Here is a 21,674-nt window from a genome sequence, read left to right on the forward strand (position 1 = left end):
TCCTAGAATGACTCCTCTAAGTACAGACATCCCAAATGTCTTGGCATTATAGAGAAGCCCCAGTCGTTTTCTGGAGGTCATCAGAAATTATGTGGTATACTATCATTTGATGGTTAATTGCTTCTTGCATTGAAGACATTGTTCATCCCAATCAATAGGACTGCCATTCAGGCATCCTAAAATATCTGGAATGAAGATTTCTCCACTGAACTATTATGTTTCGGAATGTGGGCACTGTGAGCTCCATGTGGGATATGGACTATGTCCAACCTGAATATATTGATTCCACCCCAGTGTTTAGTACAGTACCTGGCACATAAAACAAATGAACAAATACCGTTAAAAAAAACCAAAACTGCGGGGGTCCGTCGAGGCTCCGAGGCTCCGTTCTGGGTTTCTTTCTCTGCTCAATTTACAATCAGTCCTTTAGAAAGAGCAATGGCTCCCATGGTTTCAACTACCACAATCCTAAAGATGACTCCAAATCTATCTCCTGGGTCCTGACTTCTCTCCTTCTCTGCAACATCACATTTCCTCCTGCCTCCAGGATATCACTACATAGGTGTCCCAGAAGTACCTCAAGCTCATTTTGTACAAAACAGAACTCTTTTTCATCCTTCCCCAATCCTCTATTTCACCTAACTGTCCCACACAATTAACATCATCACTATCCTCCTCTTCTCTCAAGTCACATAACCATAGAATTATTCAAAAGTTCTCCATCTTTTCAACTCCCATATTCAGTCCGTTACCAGTTCCTGTCAGTATTTCTTTTACGATACTTCTAGAATCTGCCTCTTCCTCTAAATCCAAATGGCCATCAGGCTATCTTAATAATAATTATTATTATAATTCTAATAATTATAGTATTTTTAAGCTATAATACTATAGCTACAAGCAAATCTGATTGGACCCAGTCGCTGTCCCACGTAGGGCTCATCCTTCTTGATCCTCATTTTATAGATGAAGTAACATAGGCACAGAGAAGTTAAGGGACATGCACAAGGTCACACAGAAGACAAGTAGCAGAGTCAGGATTAGACCCCATGACCTTCTGATTCCCAGGCCCATGTTCTGTCCACTACGTCATGCCACTAGACTGGCTTATCCTGTCTTCACTATTACATCAACCTCCTTATTGATGTTTCTGCCTCCAGCCCCTTCTTGGTCTGCTGACCAGATCATTTTTCTAAAATGTCATTCTGCCCATCAATCAATGGTTTATTAATTGCTTACAGTGTGCAAAACACTGCACTAGCACCTGGGAGAATATGATACATTAGAGTTGGAATGATTCCTGCCTTCAAGAACCTTATGGCCTGATAGGGAGGACAGCCATTAAAATAAATTTCAAATAGGGGAAAGGATCGAGTATTAAGAGGCCTAATGAAAAGAGCATGGGTCTAGGAGTCAGAGGACTTGGATTCTAATCCTGGTTCCGTCACTTACTTGCCATGTAACCTTGGGCAAGTCACTTAACCTATCTGTGCCTCAGTTCCCTCATCTGCAAAATGGAGATTGAATGCCTGTTCTCCTTCCTACTTAGACTGTGACTCCTATGTGGGACCTGATTATCTTGTATCTAGCCCACTACTTAGTACATTGCTTGTCACATAGTAAATCTTTAATGAATACCACAATTATTATTACTATATACATGAGGCTGTGATGTTGATTTGGGGTGAATATCAAAGTACTTAAGGATGATGGAGTTCGGAGGAGGAGAGAGAATCAAAGTGCTTAATGTGTGCAGAAACAAAGTAGAGGGAGGACAAATAGTTGGAGAAATGAGGATTTAGTCAGGGAAGGCCTCTTGGAGGAGAATTTAGTAAAGCTTTGAAGATGGAGACTGTAGTGGCTCACCAGATATTTAAGGAAAGTGAGTTCCAAGCTATAGGGAAGACTTGGGCTAGGGATCAGCTGGGCAAGACAGTTGAGGTCAGGGTTGGTGTTGGAGAGGCAAAATATGCATATTGGGTTGTAGTGTGGGGAATTAGCAAAGTTAGATAGGAAGGGGAGAGTTGACTCAGTACATTAAAATCAGTGGTAAGGAGTTTCTATTTGATGCGGAGATGGATAGGCAACCACTGGAGGTTTGGGACGGGGGGAGACTTGAAAGACAAGGAAGATGTGTAAGGAGTAGGATAGCTTTAGAGGAGCGAGGATAAGTTGGGAGAAAATTGTTGATTGAGAACCTTAAAATCAATAGTCAGAAGTTTCTGTTTGATGCTGAGGGGAATGGGCAACCACAGGAGGGTTTTGAGGAGTGGGGAGAGGTGTGAAATAATGTTCAGGAAAATGATCCACTCAACAAAATGAATTATGGACTGGAGAGAGTTGAAGGAAATTCATTCAATCATATTCAGTGCTTACTGTGTGCAGAGCTCTGTACTAAGCACTTGGAAAGTACAATTCGGCAACAGATAGAGACAATCTCTACCCAACAGTGGGCTCTGGGAGGAGTCTGCTGCAGTAGTTGAGGGGAGCATAAAGAGTGCTTGAACTCCTCTGGCATTTATACACCCTTATCTGAGAGTGACTGCTGGGAGGTCTGAAGCCCAAACCTGCCTTGGACTTTTCTTGTCTCCCTATTACCAATGCCACTACTCAAGTAGCAGAACAGTTGCACTGGGTGCTATTGCATTTTTTCTGGATGTGTGGTGTTCTCACAACATCCACTGCTTTGTAACATTTGTTTGACTGGGCTTACCCTCAGGCCTTAAGTCAATCAAAGGTATATGTTGAATGCTTACAATGTGCAGAGCACTGTAATAATAATAATTATGGTATTTGTTAAGTGTTTACTATGTTCTAAGCAGTGTTCCAAGTGCTGTTCTAAGCGCTGGGGTAGATACAGGGTAATCAGGTTGTCCCATGTGGGGCTCACACTTTTAATCCCCATTTTACAGATCAAGTAACCGAGGTTCAGAGAAGTTAAGTGATTTGCCCAAGGTCACACAGCAGACAAGTGGCAGAGCCAGGGTTAGAACCCATGTCCTCTGACTCCCAAACCCATGCTCTTTCCACTAAAAGCACTTTGGAGAGTAGAATTCAACAGAAATAGCAGACATATTCCCTGCCCACAATGAGTTTACCTTAGAGTGTTTTGTCTGCACACCCTACCTTGTATGATCCCTGGTTCGTACCACCAGCATATATGGATAAAGCATGTTTTCAGGGGCAACATCGTTGAAGACAAGCATGTCTCTGTGTACTATGATATACAGGTAATCTGGAACAATGTGTTCTAGTAGAAAGGACCATAGACTAAAAGGAAACCTGGGTTCTAATACCAACACTGTCATTGGACTGCTATGTGACCTTAGGCAAATCATTCAACATCTCTGATCCTTGGTTTCCTTAGCTATAAAATGGGTATGAAATTCCTGCTCCTCTAACTCTATAGCTTTAGTCCCATGTCAGGCAGGGAGTTGTTCCTTATCTATGTACCCTGTATCTACTCTAGCACTTAACATAGTTCTCTTGACATAGGAGGAATTTAATACAATCACTCATCCTAACCCTCCTGGATTACTGCATCAGCCTCCTTGCTGACATCGCAACCTCCTGCCTCTCCCCTCTCCAGTTCATACTTCACCCCACTGCCCATTTCTTTCTACAGAAACATTCAGGACATGTCACTCTCCTCAAAAATCTCCAGTGGCTGCCTAACCACCTCCTTATCCAGAAAAAACTCCTCACCATTGACTTTAAAGCAGTCCATCACCTTACCTCCTCCTACCTCACCTCACTTCTCTCCTTTTACAATGAAGCCCACATACCTAACTCCTCTGGTGCTAACCTTGTCAATGTGCCTTGATCTCACCTGTCTCACCGCCAACCCCTGGCCCACGTCTTGCTTCTGGCCTGGAACACCCTCCCTCCTCAAATCTGCCAGAAAATTACTCTCCCCCTGTCAAAGTCTTCCTGAAGGCACGTCTCCTTCAAGAGGCTTTCCCAGACTAAGCCCCACTTTTCCTCATCTCCCACTCCCTTCTGCGTCACCCTGCCTTGTTCCCTTTGCTCTTCCCCTCATCCCAGCCCCATGACAATTATGTATATATCTGTAATAATATTTATTTATATTGATGTCTGTTTATTTGTGTTGATTCAATAGTATTTATAGTATTTACTGAGCGCTTACTATGTGCAGAGCACTGTACTAAGCGCTTGGGGTGAACAAGTCGGCAACAGATAGAGACAGTCCCTGCCGTTTGATGGGCTTACAGTCTAATCAGGGGAGACAGACAGACAAGAACAATGGCAATAAATAGAGTCAAGGGGAAGAACATCTCGTAAAAACAATGGCAACTAAATAGAATCAAGGCGATGTACAATTCATTAACAAAATAAATAGGGTAACGAAAATATATACAGTTGAGCAGACGAGTACAGTGCTGTGGGGATGGGAAGGGAGAGGTGGAGGAGCAGAGGGAAAAGGGGAAAAAGAGGGTTAAGCTGCGGAGAGGTAAAGGGGGGATGGCAGAGGGAGTAGAGGGGGAAGAGGAGCTCAGTCTGGGAACGCCTCTTGGAGGAGGTGAGTTTTAAGTAGGGTTTTGAAGAGGGAAAAAGAATCAGTTTGGCGGAGGTGAGGAGGGAGGGCGTTCCAGGACTGCGGGAGAACGTGACCCAGGGGTCGATTGCGGGTTAGGCGAGACCGAGGGACGGTGAGGAGGTGGGTGGCAGAGGAGCGGAGCGTGCGGGGTGGGTGGTAGAAAGAGAGAAGCCCCCGCCTCCACCTCCCCAGACTGAGCTTGTTTTGGGCAGGGATTGTAACTCTTTCATATCACGTCGGGGTCAGGATCGGTTTCTTTCTCCCCGATAAGACTGTAAGCCCGTTAAAGGGCAGGGACGGTCTCTATCTGTTACCGAATTATACATTCCAGGCGCTTAGTTCAGTGCTCTGCACATAGTAAGTGCTCAATAAATGCTATTGAATGAATGAATTATTGTATTGTCCTTTCCCAACTGCTTAGTACGGTGTTCTGCACACAGTAAGCGCTTAATAAATACGATTGAATGAATAAACTTAATAAATGCCATAACTAAATAACCTACTCTTTTAACCTAAGGTTAGAATGCCCAGACAAGTTTTGCAACTCTGGGAATGAGTGGCTTGCTAGCCAATTCCTCCATTTAAGGTGAATGGGTAGTCACAGAAGAAGAAGGTTTGGAAGGCCTCAAGGGTAGACGTCCAGCAGTATAGCTTTCTAGCCACAAACGTGACCATTTTGTCCTGTTTTTCTCCCTTGTCTCAGGAATTAGGCTGAGACTGCTTCCTCCTTGAACCCAATAGGAACACAGGGAAGACTGACTTAGTCCATTTCGAGTGTGTTCTGAAGATGAGACATGCACATCCTAATCATTATTATGCAAATCATTAAATATTTATCTCATACTTCACGGGAAAAAAGCCCTAATTCATCATCAAAACTTTCCATTGTTATTTCAGCCACAGACAACATCTGCTACATAGATGCTATTAACATCTTGGCACATGGATTAGTACCTAGTTAAAAACAACACTCTTACATATTAAAGCACATAGCAGGAGCTCTGGGCTTTATATTTGATTACTCCAAAGCATTTTTTTTTTACCTAATAGAAGCTGATGTGTAATTCTGAAGATGTGAATTTGAATAATTTTCTACCCTAAAGACTTTTAATATTGATTTGAGACTATAATCAGTATCAAGTTTGGCTGTAGAATAAAAATGGGAAATAATGAGAGCTAAGACAATACTATGGATCTCTAAAGATTCACCGTTCACTCTCACTTTCTCTCAGTGTTATCTCTCCCTCGCCTCCCTGAAGTTCTTCCTCATAGCTTCTCTGCAGGGTGTCCAGGTATTAGAAGCAGTGTGGCCCAGTGGATAGAGCACAGGCCTGGAAGTAAGAAAGACTGACTGCCACTCATCTGATGTGTGACCTTGGGCAAGTTACTTCATTTCTTTTTGCCTCGGTTACCTCATATGTGAAGTGGCGATTAATACCGTGATTCCCATGTGGCACCTGGACTGTGTCCTACCTGATTAGCTTGTATCTACCCTAGTGCTTAGAACAGTGCCTAGCACAAGTTAAGTGCTTAACAAGCACCATAAAAAAATTAGAAAGTCCTAGTTCTTGTGCCAGGGGTATCGGCGCATTAAACACAGCCTTGCTGCATTGATACTCAGGATGATATTGAGACTGTAGGATGAATGATAATAATAATAATGTTGGTATTTGTTAAGCGCTTACTATGTGCAGAGTACTGTTCTAAGCGCTGGGGTAGATACAGGGTAATCAGGTTGTCCAACATGAGGCTCACAGTCTTAATCCCCATTTTACAGATGAGGTAACTGAGGCACAGAGAAGTAAAGTGACTTGCCCACAGTCACACAGCTAACAAGTGGCGGAGCCGGGATCCGAACCCATGACCCCTGACTCCCAAGCCCCTGCTCTTTCCACTGAACCACGCTGCTTCTCTTGTAATAGTAATGGCATTTGTTAAGCACTTACTGTGTTCTGAGCACTGTTCTAAGCACTGGGATAGATACAAGGTAATCAGGTCCCACATGGGGCTTACAGTCTTAGTCTCCATTTTACAGATGAGGTAACTGAGGCACAGAGAAGTGAAGTGACTTGCCCAAGATCACACAGAAGACAAGAGGCAGAACCTGAATTAGAACCCATGAACTCGGACTTCCAGACCCTGCAGGCAGCTGGCAGATACAACAGAACTTGTTCATTCAGCGGTAGCAACTGCACTGGTTTTACAACTGAGGGTTTTCTGTAGATGGGCTAATTGAGTTGGCATTTGATTAAAACATCACATCTTGAAAGCCTCCTTTATATAAGCATGCCATTACTGAAGAAGGAAGGGCAGGACTCTGGTTGCCTGTGAGGGACGACTTGGGATAATAAAAAAAATGCCACCATCATTTAAATCATCTTTAAGTGCTTATTCTGCACCAAGGACTATGCTAGGTGTTGAAGTAAATATAAGACCAGACACAGGCCCCTCCTACCCAAGGTTCACATTGTAAGAGATGTCCAAGCATCTGAACTGTGCCCAAGCAAATGTCAGTTTTGCCAGCTGACTTCCACTTAAGGGTTTGTAGGGCTAAATCATTCTGACCTGACCTCTCTACTGTATTCTTATGTGCAGGGAACGTGACTAAAAACCCTGTCGCACTCTCCCAAGCTATTAATATGGTGCTTTCGCACAAAGTAATTGTTCAATAAATGCTACTGATTGATTGATGAAAACCATTGAGGATGATGATGATCTATTGTGAGGATTGAGGCTTAGGACTGATGCCTTTCTTCTATAGAATTCAAAAAGCTCTTTTCCAAAAAAAACCTCCAAACTCTCAGTGCTATAGGCTTGGGTTAAATGATATTCCATTCATTTGTATTTGGGAAAATTGATGCAGAGATCAATTAGGTTAGGTTGGGGAGTCAGTAGGACCTGAACGTAGAAGGGCTTCCTATATAGAGGGTGGTATGTGTGTTTGTGTGTATGTTTCTGTGTGTGCACATGTGAGAGAGGTAGAGAGAGAGCATGCACAAAGGTACATTCAGGCTTGTGATTCATGGTTTCATATTCACTCCTTAGCACTCATTAGGTGCTTCAATTGGGCACTAAAAGAGTAAGCTCAAATGTTCTTTGAACAGCACTGAGCCTGATTTTGTCCCAACTTAGTGGCACAGCCAGGCAAGGATGAGAATGCTTTCTCCTACCAGAGTTTAGTATAAGAATGACAAAATGAGTCCTTTAGAGTGCAGTGGGGGATTGGTCAGGGTCAGAGTACCAAGTGGGCCGTCCCCACCAATCTGCCATCTATGTAGGTACTGCTTCTTCATTTCTCTGTCAGTGTTTCCTCACTAGGTGAGGTGGGAAGGATAAGGGATCATCATCCCCATTTTACAGATGGAGGAAAAAAGGCTCAGAAAGATTAGTTGATGACTCCTCAGTCAACCAACCAACTCATCAGTGACCAAGCCAGGACTTGAACCCAGATATTATTTTTCCCATCCCTTCTTTAACAGAGCTTTTTCCTCTTAACCCAGCCCTCAAAGATCTTCTCTACATCTGCTTGGACGTATTGTGAAAGGAGATGTCATATCCTGGAGACGGGTTGAGAATGGAGTGGAAGTCCCCTAAATTCTCATGCAGCAGAAGGTGAAGGATGTTTGCCTGGTGTGTGACCTTGAGTAAGGCACTTAACTTATTTGTGCCTGAGTTTACTCATTTGTAAAATGGGCATTCAGTACCAGTTTTCCTTCCCCCTTAGACTGTGTGCCCCATATGGGGCATGAACTGTGTCTGACCTGATAATCTTATAATAATAATAATAATAATGTTGGTATTTGTTAAGCACTTACTATGGGGCAAGCACTGGGGTAGATACAGGGTAATCAGGTTGTCTCACATAGGGCTCACAGTCTTCATTCCCATTTTACAGATCAAATAACTGAGGCACAGAGAAGCTAAGTGACTTGCCCAAGGTCACACAGCTGACAAGCAGCAGAGTTGGGATGACCTCTGACTCCCAAGCCTGTGCTCTTTCCACTAAGCCATGCTGCTTCACTTATTTCCCACAGTGCTTAGTACAATACTTGGCATGTAGTAAACTCTTCATTATTGTAGTGTTTGTTATATTTTTGCATGGTAAACACCCTGACCCAAGGTATCTTTAATGGGAGTGTAAAACCAGGAGTTAAATTAAGGAGTTAAGGACTGATGTGGTATTCTAGGCTGGAATACAAGAGATTCAAGAATGGAACTCCTCTCAGGAGCAGCTGTGCTGCCCTGACATTGATTCTCCTTCCCCCTCCTTGAGGAAGCTGTAATCATTGGTTCCTAGGTAAATTTGGTCCTGCACAGGGACCACTTGCCAGGAGGCATACAGCCCCTCAGGATGTGGAGCCAAGCCAATTGCCCTCCCCCCCTCAGCTAAACAAGCAGCATGGAGTAGTGGATAGATCACAGGCCTGGAAGTCAGAAGGTCATAGGTTCCAATCCCTGCTCCACCATTTGTCTGCTGTCTGACCTGGCCAAGTCACTTCACTTCTCTGTGCCTCAGTTACCTCATCTCTAAAATGGGGATTGAGACTGAGAGTCCCACATGGGACAGGGACTGTGTCCAACCTGAGTTTCTTGAATCCAACCCAGAGCTTAGTACAGTGCCTGACACATAGTAAGCATTTAACAAATAACATGGTGATGATGATTATCAAACATCATCCACTGCCTCTCAGGACAATAGTCTAAAGTAGAGGGGGTAGATACATGATAATGAGGGTGGACACAGTCCCTGTCCCTCATAGGGTTCACAGTATAAGGGAGAATGAGAACAGGTATTTAATCCCCATTTTACATGTGAGGAAGCTGAGGCCCAGAGAAGTTAAAAGCCTTGCCCAATGTCTCACAGCAAGCAAATGGCAGGATTTAGATTAGAACTCAGGTCTCCTGACCCTCAGGCCCATGCTCTTTCCATTAGGCCATGCTGCTTCTCAGTGCTTCTCAGCTGCTCCTCCGGAACCTTAAAGCACCACCCTGTAGAGGAATTTAATAGCCTTCATTCTGATAAATAGACATTCTGCAATGGCCAGTTTAAAAATTAACAAACTGTTCAAGAATCGTGCCGTTCCAGGCATGGCAAAATGTAGAATTTGGGCTTTAGCTGAGGCAATATACATATATTCTAAATATCACCAATAAAAAAAAGCACATGTCGGGAAATATTTCATTTATATGCAAATATTTTGGAACGTGGTGCATATATTTCCTGCCTATAGTGTGAAATCTGTATGAATTATGCAACCAATATAGATCTTTTTGCATATGTTAGCTTAAGCTAATTGCCAGAGGGATTCTGAGAGATATAGAGAATAAAAAGTGTTTGGAAACAGATTATGACCTGGGTATGGAGAATTTATGAGAGATGGCACTAGTGAGATTAGAATGGGCAAGGTCCCCGTTGTTACCCTGTGGTAGGTTTGAACACAAAGGGAACGGCTATAAATGGCTTATAATTAACAGGACTAAGATATAAGGAGGAGGGTGGAAAAGTGAAGATGAGCTTTCAAGGTTAGAGTGGACTTGAAAAGGTGGTAAAGGGAATCGATTCTTTGTAACTACTGGGGCAGAGAAGACTGCTGTGTGAGCCCAACCCCTTGACACCTCCAGAGGGGCAGTGTAGCCTGGGGGCAGTGCCTGGGGAAAATGCCAACTTGGAGAAAGGATGCAAAGCATGCTGAAGGAACAGGCCAGGGCAATTTGAGAAACTCCAGGAGCCTGGTTTGACTCTATTAGACTTTGCCAAGGGGAAATCTTTCCCCAAGGTGGGGCTGTAGTGAGCGGTGGAACACGGTGGTAAAGTTATCTCGCGTGCAGTATTTAGCCTTAATAATAGTAACTCTGGTATTTAAGCACATATTATATGCCAGGCACGGTACTATACCCAGGGTGGATACAAGCAAATCGGGTTGAAAACAGTCCCTGTCCCACATGAGGCTCACAGTCTTAATCCCCATTTACAGATGAAGTAACCGAGGCACAGAGAAGTGAAGTGACTTGCCTAAGGTCACATAGCAGACAGGTTTAGAACCCAGGACCTTCTGATTCCAGGCTTGTGCTCTATTCAGTAGGCCACACTGTTTCCCCTTGTAGATTAGGGTCTGATTGAGGTTTTAGATGGATAAGGTAGTTGGGGTAGGTTTGATAATAATTGTGGTCTTAATTGCATACTATGTGCCAAGCACTGTGCTCGGCACTGGACTAAATACAAGGTACTTGGCTCAAACACAGTCCCTGTCTGATATGGGGCTCACAGTTTAACGAGGAAGAGCAGGGATTTGATCCTCATTTTACAGATGAGGAAACTGAGGGACAGAAAGATAAAATGACTTGCCCAAGGTCATACATCAAACAAATGGTGGAGCCAGATTTAAAACCTGGGTCTCCTGCCTTTCAGCCCTGTGTGCTCTTTCTACCTGACCACAATTTAAGTCAGATGAGAATGAATGAGAACCTTCCTCAAAATACTCTGGATGATATCCTGAGTGTTGAAAGGAATTTTCACACCTGATTTCATATCCTCTAAGACACCTCTCCCAATTAAGCCATTTCCCCCACTCCATATCCCTTCTGCATCATCTTTGTGCTCAACTCTGTACCCTGTAAACACTTGATATTCACCCCTCCATCGGCCCCATAGCACTTATTTATCCATACATATATGTAATTTATTTATTTTTATTAATGTCTGTCTCCCCCTCTAGATTGCAAGCTTGATGAGGGCAGGGAAAGCATATCTCCCAACTCTTCCAAGTGGTTAGTACAGTGTTCTGCACATAGTAAACACTCAATTCCACCGATTGTACTAACTATAAGTGGTTTTCCCTGCTGGGATAAGGATAGATCTTTCCATGCAAAGGGACAAAGGGGTGGCATAGGCTGGCCTGCTCTCCGTTCCTTTGCTCCCTGGCTCAGGGTGGGAGGATGTTCCATGAGAGGCAGACTCCAGTTCTTTGAGTTGGCCTTTGAATTGCCTCCTGGAGTTAATTGCCTGAACCGGGTATTGTCCTTCTCCTCCTGCTGTGACAGCGTGAGAGTTAGGAGAGGGCAAAGACTCTAATAATAACAACAATTCTTTGAATGTTCATAGCAGTCTTATTTTTCAAAGCACTTTCCCATCACTGATGCCTTTTATGCCTCACGATATCCCTGTGAGGTACGGAAAGGGATTATCATTACAGGTAATGAATTGGAGGTTCAGAGAGGTTAAGTGACTTGCCTCAGGTCAACCTGGTTCTCCTGACTCCATGCATGTGTTTTTTCCACTAGGCTATGCTGTCTCTTGTTTTGGTCAGGGGAGGGTTGGGATTGGTAGGTTTTGCTATTTTTTAACCCCAGATACTAATCTATCATTTATTATAAGGAAGCTACCCCTGTCAAATAATTGAGTTGCTGTGAAAATGTTAGTCTGATGTGTGCCATATCTTCCCTTATTTCTCCCCTGATTGTAGACCTAACCTTTCCTCTCCCTCACTACTCTTCTTATTTGGAAAATCCTTATGGTGGTATCTTTATCATTAGGGGTGACACAATCAATCTCAAAAGCGGATTGGCAGCTGATAGATGGAAAGGGTCGGGAAATGTGTCACTGAATCCAGCGCCTTTCACTTCTAGGTCAGTGACTAGGTCAGGCCAATTCCGGCCACAGCAGCAACAGAAAGTCACGATTCTCCCAAGAGCCAGGGGTAGCCAGAATTAACTGTGTTTGTGCGCCTGGCTGCCGCGCAGTGGATCGATGCCCAACCCCCTCTTTGGGCCAAGCTGCCCCCATATGTTGGTTTGGGCTGAAAGGCCAAGGAGCACATGGGATCTTGGAGCTGCTGACATCCCTTATCCTGAGAGTGCCAGGGCGGTGTCCAGGAGGCAGCAACCACTGACAAGATGTGGCTCGAGCAGATTGAACTGCCTCAGCCCATCCTGTACCTCCTCCTCATACTAATGGAGGTTTTATCATCTGCCTATGTCAATCCTGTTCTCTTTAAAGTGTTGGATTGCCTTTAAGAAGAAAGGAAAATCCCAGTGTGCTTCAGTATGGCTCCTTGGGGTTTGTTTGTTAAGGGAAATTATGAAGAACGGAGATTCAAGTAATGGAGGGAAGCTTTGCTGGTTTTAACAATGGGCCCTGCACCATTCCATTAATTCTTTCTGAAAGAAGCTCACTCAATTAATACCTGCTAGCTGTGAAAGGTATCTGCATATCAAAGCTGAATATCATAAAAGGATTTTTTTAAACCAGGTATGGTGGCTAGGTGGCTAAGCTGTGATTGGGGGTTAGCTATTACAGGCTCTCTCCTGAGCTCTTCACAATTACCCACTAAATAAGGAACCATAATAATAATACTAATAAAAAACAGCCTCTTTCCTGTTCTTTGGCCTCAGTTTTGGAGATCAAAGTCCAGGAATTAGAATGAGGGATTACCACAGGTGAATAAAGATCTTTGCGTTTATGAAAATTGCATGGCCCTCTGAAGATTCTGAATGATGGATTGGATGAGTGAAATCAGAGTGGGACAGAAAGTGTTCTTTAACTGGCCTCAGGGCAGGTAGTCTTCTCAGACCAATCTCTCATTTGCTACCCTATTTTGTCTCCCTCCTGCATCAATCAGCAATATTTATTTAAGCTTCCTGTGTTCACAGCACTGTGGAAAGCCCTTTCCCCTCTCAGGGTCAGATCTGGAGAGTTTCCAGTACTCTTCCAGTCTTGACTGTGGGAGGGAGAGTCAAGCAGAGGCCTACCCATTCCATTCCTAGCTTGGACAGTGGCTAGCGAGTGGAAGGCAATCTGATACAAGCAAAACTCACCTATGCCCGCAGCAGCTGCATGGGAGAGAGTCAAGGGCGGAGACTGAAGTTGACTGCATGGAAGGAGGCAATGTTAAACCACTTCTGTATTTTTACCAAGGAAACTCTTATGGATACACTACCAGAATGATTGCAGGTGGATGTGAGACACTCTGGGAGAGATGTGTCCATGACGTCGCTATGGGTCAGAAACGACTTGATGGCATAAAACAAGATTAAGTACTTAGGAGAGGATATTAAACTAATAAGAATGGTGTTTTTTGTTTAGCGCTTACTATGTGCTAGACACTGTACTAACTGCTGGGCTGGATAAAAGCAAATTGGGTTGGAGAGAGACCCTGTCCCCACTGGGGCTCACAGTCTTTAATCCCCATTTTAGAGATTGTTAACTGAGGCACAGAGAAGTAAAGTGACTTCCTCAAGATCACACAGAAGAAAAGTGGCAGAGTTGGGATAAGAACCCATGCCCTTCTGACTCCACTAGGCCATGCTGCGGTAGACACAATCCCTGCCCTCAAGGACTTTAATGAAGGAGACAGACATAAGAAATCTCTCCATAACCACTTAGGTACTTACCCCCATCACTTCTCCCAAACAACATTTATACTTGGTTGTCTCTCTTGCTGGATTGTAAGCTCCTCAAGGCAGGGATTCTGATTACTTAATTTTTAACATTTCCTGCGTTTCAAGGGCTGTTCTAAGCACAGGGCTCACCACTCTATTGTACTCTCCAAAGTGCTTAGTACAGTACTCTGCACAGAGTAAGCACTCAGTAAACAGTGTCGATTGATTGCCAGCAAGTGAGTGGCTGAGCCTAACCCAGGACCTAACTCAACAGACTGAGTTTCCTTTCCTCATCTTCCCTGCTTTCCCATTCATTGGCTTCACTGCTGTGGATGGGATTCCCTTTTTGGTTTTCACCTGCATCAAGCCCTAAGGCTATTGTGGGAAGAGAAAAGAGCAAGACTGTTGACTGGTTCTCTAGATATTCCGGCCCTAGCTTTAGTGTGGCGAAAGAGAACAAGACTCAGAGTTGGTAAGCGAAGTTGGGCTTTGAAATGGGAAGTCAGGTTTGCCAGAGAGGTCACCTGGCAAAGTGTGAGCTGAAATGTTGCCTCTAAATTGAGTTGGACACAGCAGTGCCACGCACACTGGGCCCAGCTTCCCCTGGTATTCTCTCTCAAGTCGTGGGCAAGTCACTTAACTTATCTGGGCCTCAGTTCCCTCATCTGTAAAATGGGGATTAACTGTGAGCCTCATGTGGGACAACCTGATTACCCTGTATCTCCCCCAGTGCTTAGAACAGTGCTCTGCACAGTAAGCACTTAACAAATACCAACATTATTATTATTATTATTTTGTGATGGAGATTTGTCCTGCACCTTGAACGCTCAGTGTTACCGGAGTGTATTAAAACTTAGCAATTTCAGGCCCCATTGGATAGGCCTTCTCTTATTCACAAAGCTGGTATTTTGTCTTTGCCAGCACTTTATAAATATGTGAAGGTTGATTCTTTTGGTCCATTTAAAGTAAACTCATTTTTCTCACCCATCCAGATGAGTTTGCTTGTATCTAGGAATGCTCAGTCCTTTTCAAATACTGCTTAGCCAGCTATCTCTTGCCAAAGTGATGTCCATATGAGCATAAAGAATGCTAAATGATACCTTTTTATGTTACACTTGAGACATATTTTTGTTATAAATGGGAATAAATTGAATTTGGTTTGTGTGATGTATGAGCCTCAGGCTTGCTGCTCCAATGTTGGAGGACAGTTAGAGGAGAGTTAATTTATTTTCTGATGTATAATTTCTTTGCTGGCATTTTTCTGAAGATGGAAGCAGATTGGCTGCTGTTAACTTTTGGTTGCTGCTCTGAGGTGTATTCCAGTCTGTCTCTGAATCTGATTCACTCTTTCTTTCTTTCTTTCTCTCTCTCTCTCTCTCTCTGAGTAGGCAGTCAACTCTCCTTCCTAGGAGAGCCCTGAAGAAAACCAAGAACAAAGGTTGAAGGGGAGGTCAACCTTCCTTGTGAAGCAGAGTGGTGCAACTGTAATGAGAAAAAGGTCCCTTTTCTTCAGGGCTGTGTTGCAACTGGCTATAGATTCACTGGCCACATTTAGAAAATTTCTGGGAAATCTTTAGATCAAATTCCACCCCCACCAAATGAATATGTGATAAGAAGGTTATCTGAGACATGATTTCCCCTCCCAAGGGAAAACCCCAACCAGCCCTTAGAATGGTACCTAATAAAAGGCTGAGAGTAACCACACTACACTTTCCTCCAACAGTTTTTTTTAGTGGTGTTTAAGTGCTTACTATGAATAAAGCACTGTACTAAGCAATGGGGTAGATACAAGTTTATCAGGCCTGTACAGCCCCTGCCCCATACCGCAGTTAAGAAGGAGGGAGAACTACTACTGAATCCCCATTTTGCAGCTAAGGAAATTGAGGCACAGATACATTGACTTGCCCAAGATCACTCAGCAGGTGACAGAGACTAGATTAGAACTAAGGTCCTTTGTTTCCCAGGCCCCTGCTTTTTGGGGGGCTCCTACTAGCAGGCACTTGCTGAGAGAGTGAGAGCAGTAGTTAGAGGTTGGTCTAGAGGAAAGACATAGGATTAGGAGTGAGGGGACCTGGGTTATAATCCTGCCTCCACCACTTGCCTTCTGTGTCCCTGGAATTGTCACTTGGCTTCTCTCTGCCTCAGTTTCCTCATCAAAAAATGGGGATTAAATATTTGTTCTCCCTCCCCCTTGGACTGTGAGCTCCATGTTGGATAGGGACTGTGATTGTATTATACTTACCCTAGCACTTAGCACAGTGTCTGGTCCATAGTAGCCACTTAACATATGTCACTATTACTACTTTTTCATGGTATTTGCTAAATGCTCGCTTTGTGCCAGGCACTCTACTAGGTGCTGGGGTAGATACAAGATAATCAGATCAGACACAGTCGATGCCCCACATGAGGGTCACAGTTTTACTCCCTATTTTACAGATGAAGTAATCGAGGCACAGAGAAGTGAGGTGATTGCTCAAGGTTGCACAGCAGACAAGTGGTGAAACCGAAATTAGAACCCAAGTCCTTTTGACTCCCCGGCTTGCGTTTTATCCACTAAACCATGCTGCTTCTCATTATCAAGGGGAAAAGGAGACCCCATGTTAGGTCCTCACCTGAAGGTCCCATGTCACCCTCCCCACATCCACACTGAGTGCAGTGATTGCCCGTCAAGGATCACCTAGAAAGAGGGGAAGAGAATTGAAGTTGTTGTGTCACTTTGCAATCTTGGCAGTGGTTTCCAATGGCAGATGAGCAGTTTTCGATGCTGAAAAGATCAAATGCTCTCAGTCTCTCTCATTAGTGGGGTAGGGTGAGAAGATGGTCTAACTAGGGCCCACAAGCTTGCTTTGAGACAGCTCAACCTATCCCACTGCAGTAGGCAAATCAAAAAACCTGTGGCAGTGTCTCTGAGAGAATGAGATAGGCATGGGGGGTGGAGGTGTGAAAGACTTGTGGTGTGTTCCTCAGTGTCTTCTTGTTAGATCTTCTTGTTAGATCCACCCACAAGACCACCTTTGGGACTAAGGACCCTGAGAATCTTCTGTCTTCTTGCTAGATCCACCCACAAGACCCCCTTCGGGACTGAGGACCCTGAGAATCTTACTCTTTCCAGTGGAATCTAATTCAGTTTTTGGCTCAACTAGGGAAGATGTTTTTTCCCCCTCTTCAGCTATCCAGTAATGGTTGAACTCGTTGCACTGAAAAAACAGTGTAAGTGAAGCTGAGGAGACTCAAACACTGGGTTTGATTAGAGAGTAGGGTGAGCTCCTTGAAGGTAATAATAATAAATGTGATTTTTGTTAAGTTCCTCTGAGCTAAGTGGCTTCTTTGACTAGATAGAAGATAACAGATCAGACACAGTCCCTGTCCCACATAGGTCTCATGATAAGAAATGAGGACATTGAGGTTATTAATCAACTAAATTAATTAAAGAAATTAAATGACATATTCAAGGTCAAGTGACAGAGCTGGGATTATTGAACCTAGGGTTTCTGGCTCCAAGTCCTGATAGTAATCTTATTAAATGCTTACTATGTGCCAAGTACTGTACTTTGCATTGGAGGTGAAATCAAAATAATCATATAGACATAGTATTTATGAAGTGTTACCGAGTGCAGAGCACTGAACTAAATGATGATCACCATACCAAGTCCCTGTATTTCGTCAGGCTCACAGTCCACAGAAGAGATATTTAATCCCCATTTGACAGATGTGGAAACCGAGGCACAGAGATGTTAAGTGATTTGCCCAAGGTGACAGCAGACAAGTGGTAGAGGCAGGACTAGAACCCAGTCCTGTGCCCTCTCCATTAGACCATGCTGCTTCTCAGTACAAAATCTTGGTGAATCACCAGTACTTAGTATTTTGACCCAAAGTGGATAGGACATTTAAATTTAGGCCTCTTAAACCCAATTCAGTCACCATCTATATATAGCTTGACCTTCATTTTCAAAGGAGATGATTCTGATGACAAGATCAGAGAAGCAGCATGGCCTAGTGGCGAGAGCATGGGCTTGGGAGACAGAGGACATTGGTTCTAATCCTGGCTCCGCCACTTCTCTGCTGTGTGACCTTGGGCAAGTCACTTAACCTCTCTGTGCCTCAGTTACCTCATCTGTAATGGAGATTAAGACTGTAAGCCCCACATGGGACAATCCAATTATCTTGTAGATACCCCGGCGCTTAGAAAAGTGTTTGGCACATAGTAAGCTCTTAACCAATACTATTATTATTATTACTCTTATCTATGTGTGCATGGGTGGCTAAAATGGCTGATGAGCTTAATTTATTTGAGCAAATAGGTCCTCACTATGCAGATGGGTTTTGTCCATTCGGGTCCTGTCTGTTTTTGAGTCTGCCTTTTGAAATGTTGATCTTTGTTATGTTGAGAAGCAGTATGGCCTAGTGGATAAAGCATGGGCCTGGCAGTCAGAGTACCTGGGTTCTAATCCTGGCTCTGCATCTTTCCTGCTGTGTAACCTTGGGCAAATCACTTAACCTCTCTGGGCCTCAGTGTCCTCAACTGGAAAAATATGGATTCAGTACCTTTCTCCCTCCTATTTAGACAATGAGTTCCAAATGGAACAGGGACTGTATTTGGCCTAACACTTTTATCAACCCCAGTGCTTAGAACAGTGCTTGACCCATAATAAGCGCTTAACAAATATCATAAAAAAGTATGCTAGAGAAGAGCAACCCCCCAACAGTGCCTGATGGGGGGCAATGCCTCTCCTCCCCCTGATTTTCCCATCACCGTAGATGGCACCACCATCCTTTCTGTTTCACAAGCCCCTAACCTTGGTCTTATCCTTGACTCCTCTGTCTTACTCGACCCACATATTCAATCCAACACAAGATGCTGTCGGAGCCACCTTCACAACATCGCTAAAATACACCCTTTCCTCTCCATCCAAATTGCTACCACGTTAATACAATTACTCATCCTTTCCCGCCTGGATTACAGCATCAGCCTCTTTCTGGCCTCCCAGCCTCTTGTCTCTCCCCACTCCAAGCAATACTTCACTCTGATGTCTGGATATTTTTTCTACAAGACTGGCAGGAAATGTTTTCCCACTCCTCAAAAAACTCCATGGTTGCCCATCCACCTCTGTATCAAACAAAACTCCTCACCATTGGCATCAAATCACTCAATCATCTTGCCCCCTCCTATGTCACCTTGCTGCTCTCTTATTACAACCCAGCCCACACACTTCGCTCCTCTGATTCTAAACTTCTCACTGGGTCTTGATCTCATCTATCTCACCTCCAGCCCTTAGCCCATGTCTTGCCTCTGGCCTGCATCATCCTCCCTCTTCAAATCTGACAGACAATTGCTTTCCCCCTCTTCAAAGCCTTATTGAAGGCACATCTCCTCCAAAAGGCCTTCCCTAAATGAGCCTTCCTTTCCTCTTCTCTCACTCCCTTCTGCATCACCCTGACTTGCTCCCTTTGTTATTCCCCACTCCCACCCCCACAGCACTTATTTATGTACATGCCTGTAATTGATTTATATTAATATGCATCTTCCCACCACTAGATTGTAAGCTCACTGTGGACAGGAGATGTGTCTGTTATTATTGTATTGTACTCTCCCAAGCACTTAGATCAGTGCTCTGCACACAGTAAGCATTTATAAATACAATTGAATGAATGAATGAATGATGGTTTGTGCCTGTGCTTTATTGTTTCAATGAATTGCTTCTTCTGCTCTCCTGGTTGGCATGTGTCCCTTTCAGTTCACTGTACAGCAGCTGCTCAAAAATCCTGCTGTCCTCCTCTCTCCTTCCAAATCCTACCCATTGGAGCTGTCCTGCTGTGAGCACAATGATGTGTTTCTGCCTGTTGTCTTTGGAACATGGGTGAGCTAGGCAGATGACACCTATGGATTTCAAAACCAGGTACACTGCTGCTTGTGGCCATGGCTATCCAAAACAAATCTAATAGCAGTTTTAGAAAGAACATTTCTAGAAATGGTCTGCATCTAAGCATCTATATTGTCACGGTTTGGCACAGTAGGGCCCAGAAGCATGAAGGGGAATTAACTTCAGGCAGGGTTTTCCAGGAGACTGAGTCCTTGTGTGCACTTCCTGATTATGTGATCAATCTGTTTGATTGACAGCTGCTCCCGGGGGTTGTTGGCAGTTCTGAGCTCCCAAACCATGCCTCCAAGTTATCCTCCCAAACTCTATTCAGGGCAGAGTTGGGTGGAGATAGGCCATCTGAATGGGAATAATAAAAAAAATTAAAGTTTAATCCATCAAATCTATTTGTGCTGGGGACCTATAGATGTCATACACTGATCAATGGCCATCTGTGGGCAAAGATTTCTTTCAGTCGCATTTTTCTGATGTTTCATACAACAGTAGAGAGTTAAGGTTTTTCACCAAAAGTGTCCCCAGGTTTTTACTACAAGAAATGTGGTTGCCTTTTTCATTTCAATGTGGATTCGAATGTTGGTCCTATATGGAGGCTGTCAGGGTGGCCAAAGTCTAGTCAGAGTTTGTAGCAGATGGGAAACAGAACGGAATGGAACATGTTCTCTGAAATGTTCATTCATCCTGGGAGGATCCTGATGAACATTAGCATCGTGCCAAATGATATTTTGCCCAGTGCACATCAGGCCCTCAAAATGGAAATTTTTATATGAAAAAATATATTCACCCTATTCGGACATGTTCAACGTGCTGGGACAGACAGAAACACTGCAGGGTGCAAGCAATTTCAATAGCAGTGCTTCTGGGCTCTGGGCTCAGAATAGGTACTCTGAAGAGAACTGCCAGGCCAGTGCTCATCTCGGGGTTGAACAGCAGGAGATTTCAAAACTGTGGTGGTTAGACCCCGCAATGCAACTGCTAAGAGTTCTGGAGTCAGGTTACACAATTTCAGTAACATTGCTTCTGTGCTCTGGGCCTAGAATAGGTACTCTAATAGGAACTGCCAGTCCAGTGCTCATCTGGGTGTCCAACAGCAGGAGATTTCTAAATGGTGGAGTAGGTAGACCTCACAATGGAGCAGCTAAGAGTTCAGGAGTCTTTGTACATCAAAGGGAACACAAGCCAGGCATCTGAACAAGTGCCTGACAAACGGCACAGACAGAAAGCCAGGGACAGAGAAAATGATCACATGTTCTTCTAGCTGCTCAGAGAATAGAATGAGCTAGAATTGCAGTAGGTGAAATAGATATAGGTTGTAAACTCCTTGAGGGCAGAAATTGTATATGTGAATTGTATTGCACTCTCTCAAGTCCTCAGTTCCAGTAGGTTCTCAGTGAATATGGAATGATTGGAATTTAATTTCAGCTTAGAAATCTGTTCTATAATGAAAGAGAGGGTTTGGAAAAGGTTCTTTGAGGGTGCCCGAGTGCTATGACTTTGGTGGAGACCTATCAGCAGCAGGATAGATTGATTTACCTCTGGAAGGTTCAGACTTGGGTCTGATTCAGTATGGATAAGTATTCAGAGTGAACTTAAGGCATTCTTTTAGAGCAGGGGAGTCAGGAGACCTGGGTCTAAATCCCAACTCTTCCAATCAATCAGTCAATCAATCAGTGATATTTATTGAGTGCTTACTGTTTGCAGAGCATTGTACTTTCACTTGCCTATTGTGTCACCTTGGGCAAGTCACTTAAAATCTCTGTGGTTCAGGTTTGTCATCTGTGAAATGGGGCAAGATACCTCTTCTCCCTTTACCTTAGACCTGGAGCCCCATGGCCCAGAGACTATGTCAGATCTGTTTATGATCT

The 21,674-nt window shown here is 43.9% G+C and overlaps 1 protein-coding gene and 1 non-coding gene across 3 annotated transcripts in view; both read left to right on the top strand.

Annotated features, from left to right (window-relative positions):
* GRID1 (glutamate ionotropic receptor delta type subunit 1) overlaps positions 1 to 21,674 on the top strand; it is an 842,873-nt gene that overhangs the window by 555,205 nt on the left and 265,994 nt on the right. The window lies entirely within an intron of this gene.
* On the top strand, positions 13,223 to 13,360 carry LOC114810583. The gene has a single exon (XR_003758279.1). It is a non-coding gene; the product is annotated as a small nucleolar RNA SNORA7 (small nucleolar RNA).

This window comes from Ornithorhynchus anatinus, chromosome 3 (assembly GCF_004115215.2).
Source record: "Ornithorhynchus anatinus isolate Pmale09 chromosome 3, mOrnAna1.pri.v4, whole genome shotgun sequence".
Classification (NCBI taxonomy): domain Eukaryota; kingdom Metazoa; phylum Chordata; class Mammalia; order Monotremata; family Ornithorhynchidae; genus Ornithorhynchus; species Ornithorhynchus anatinus.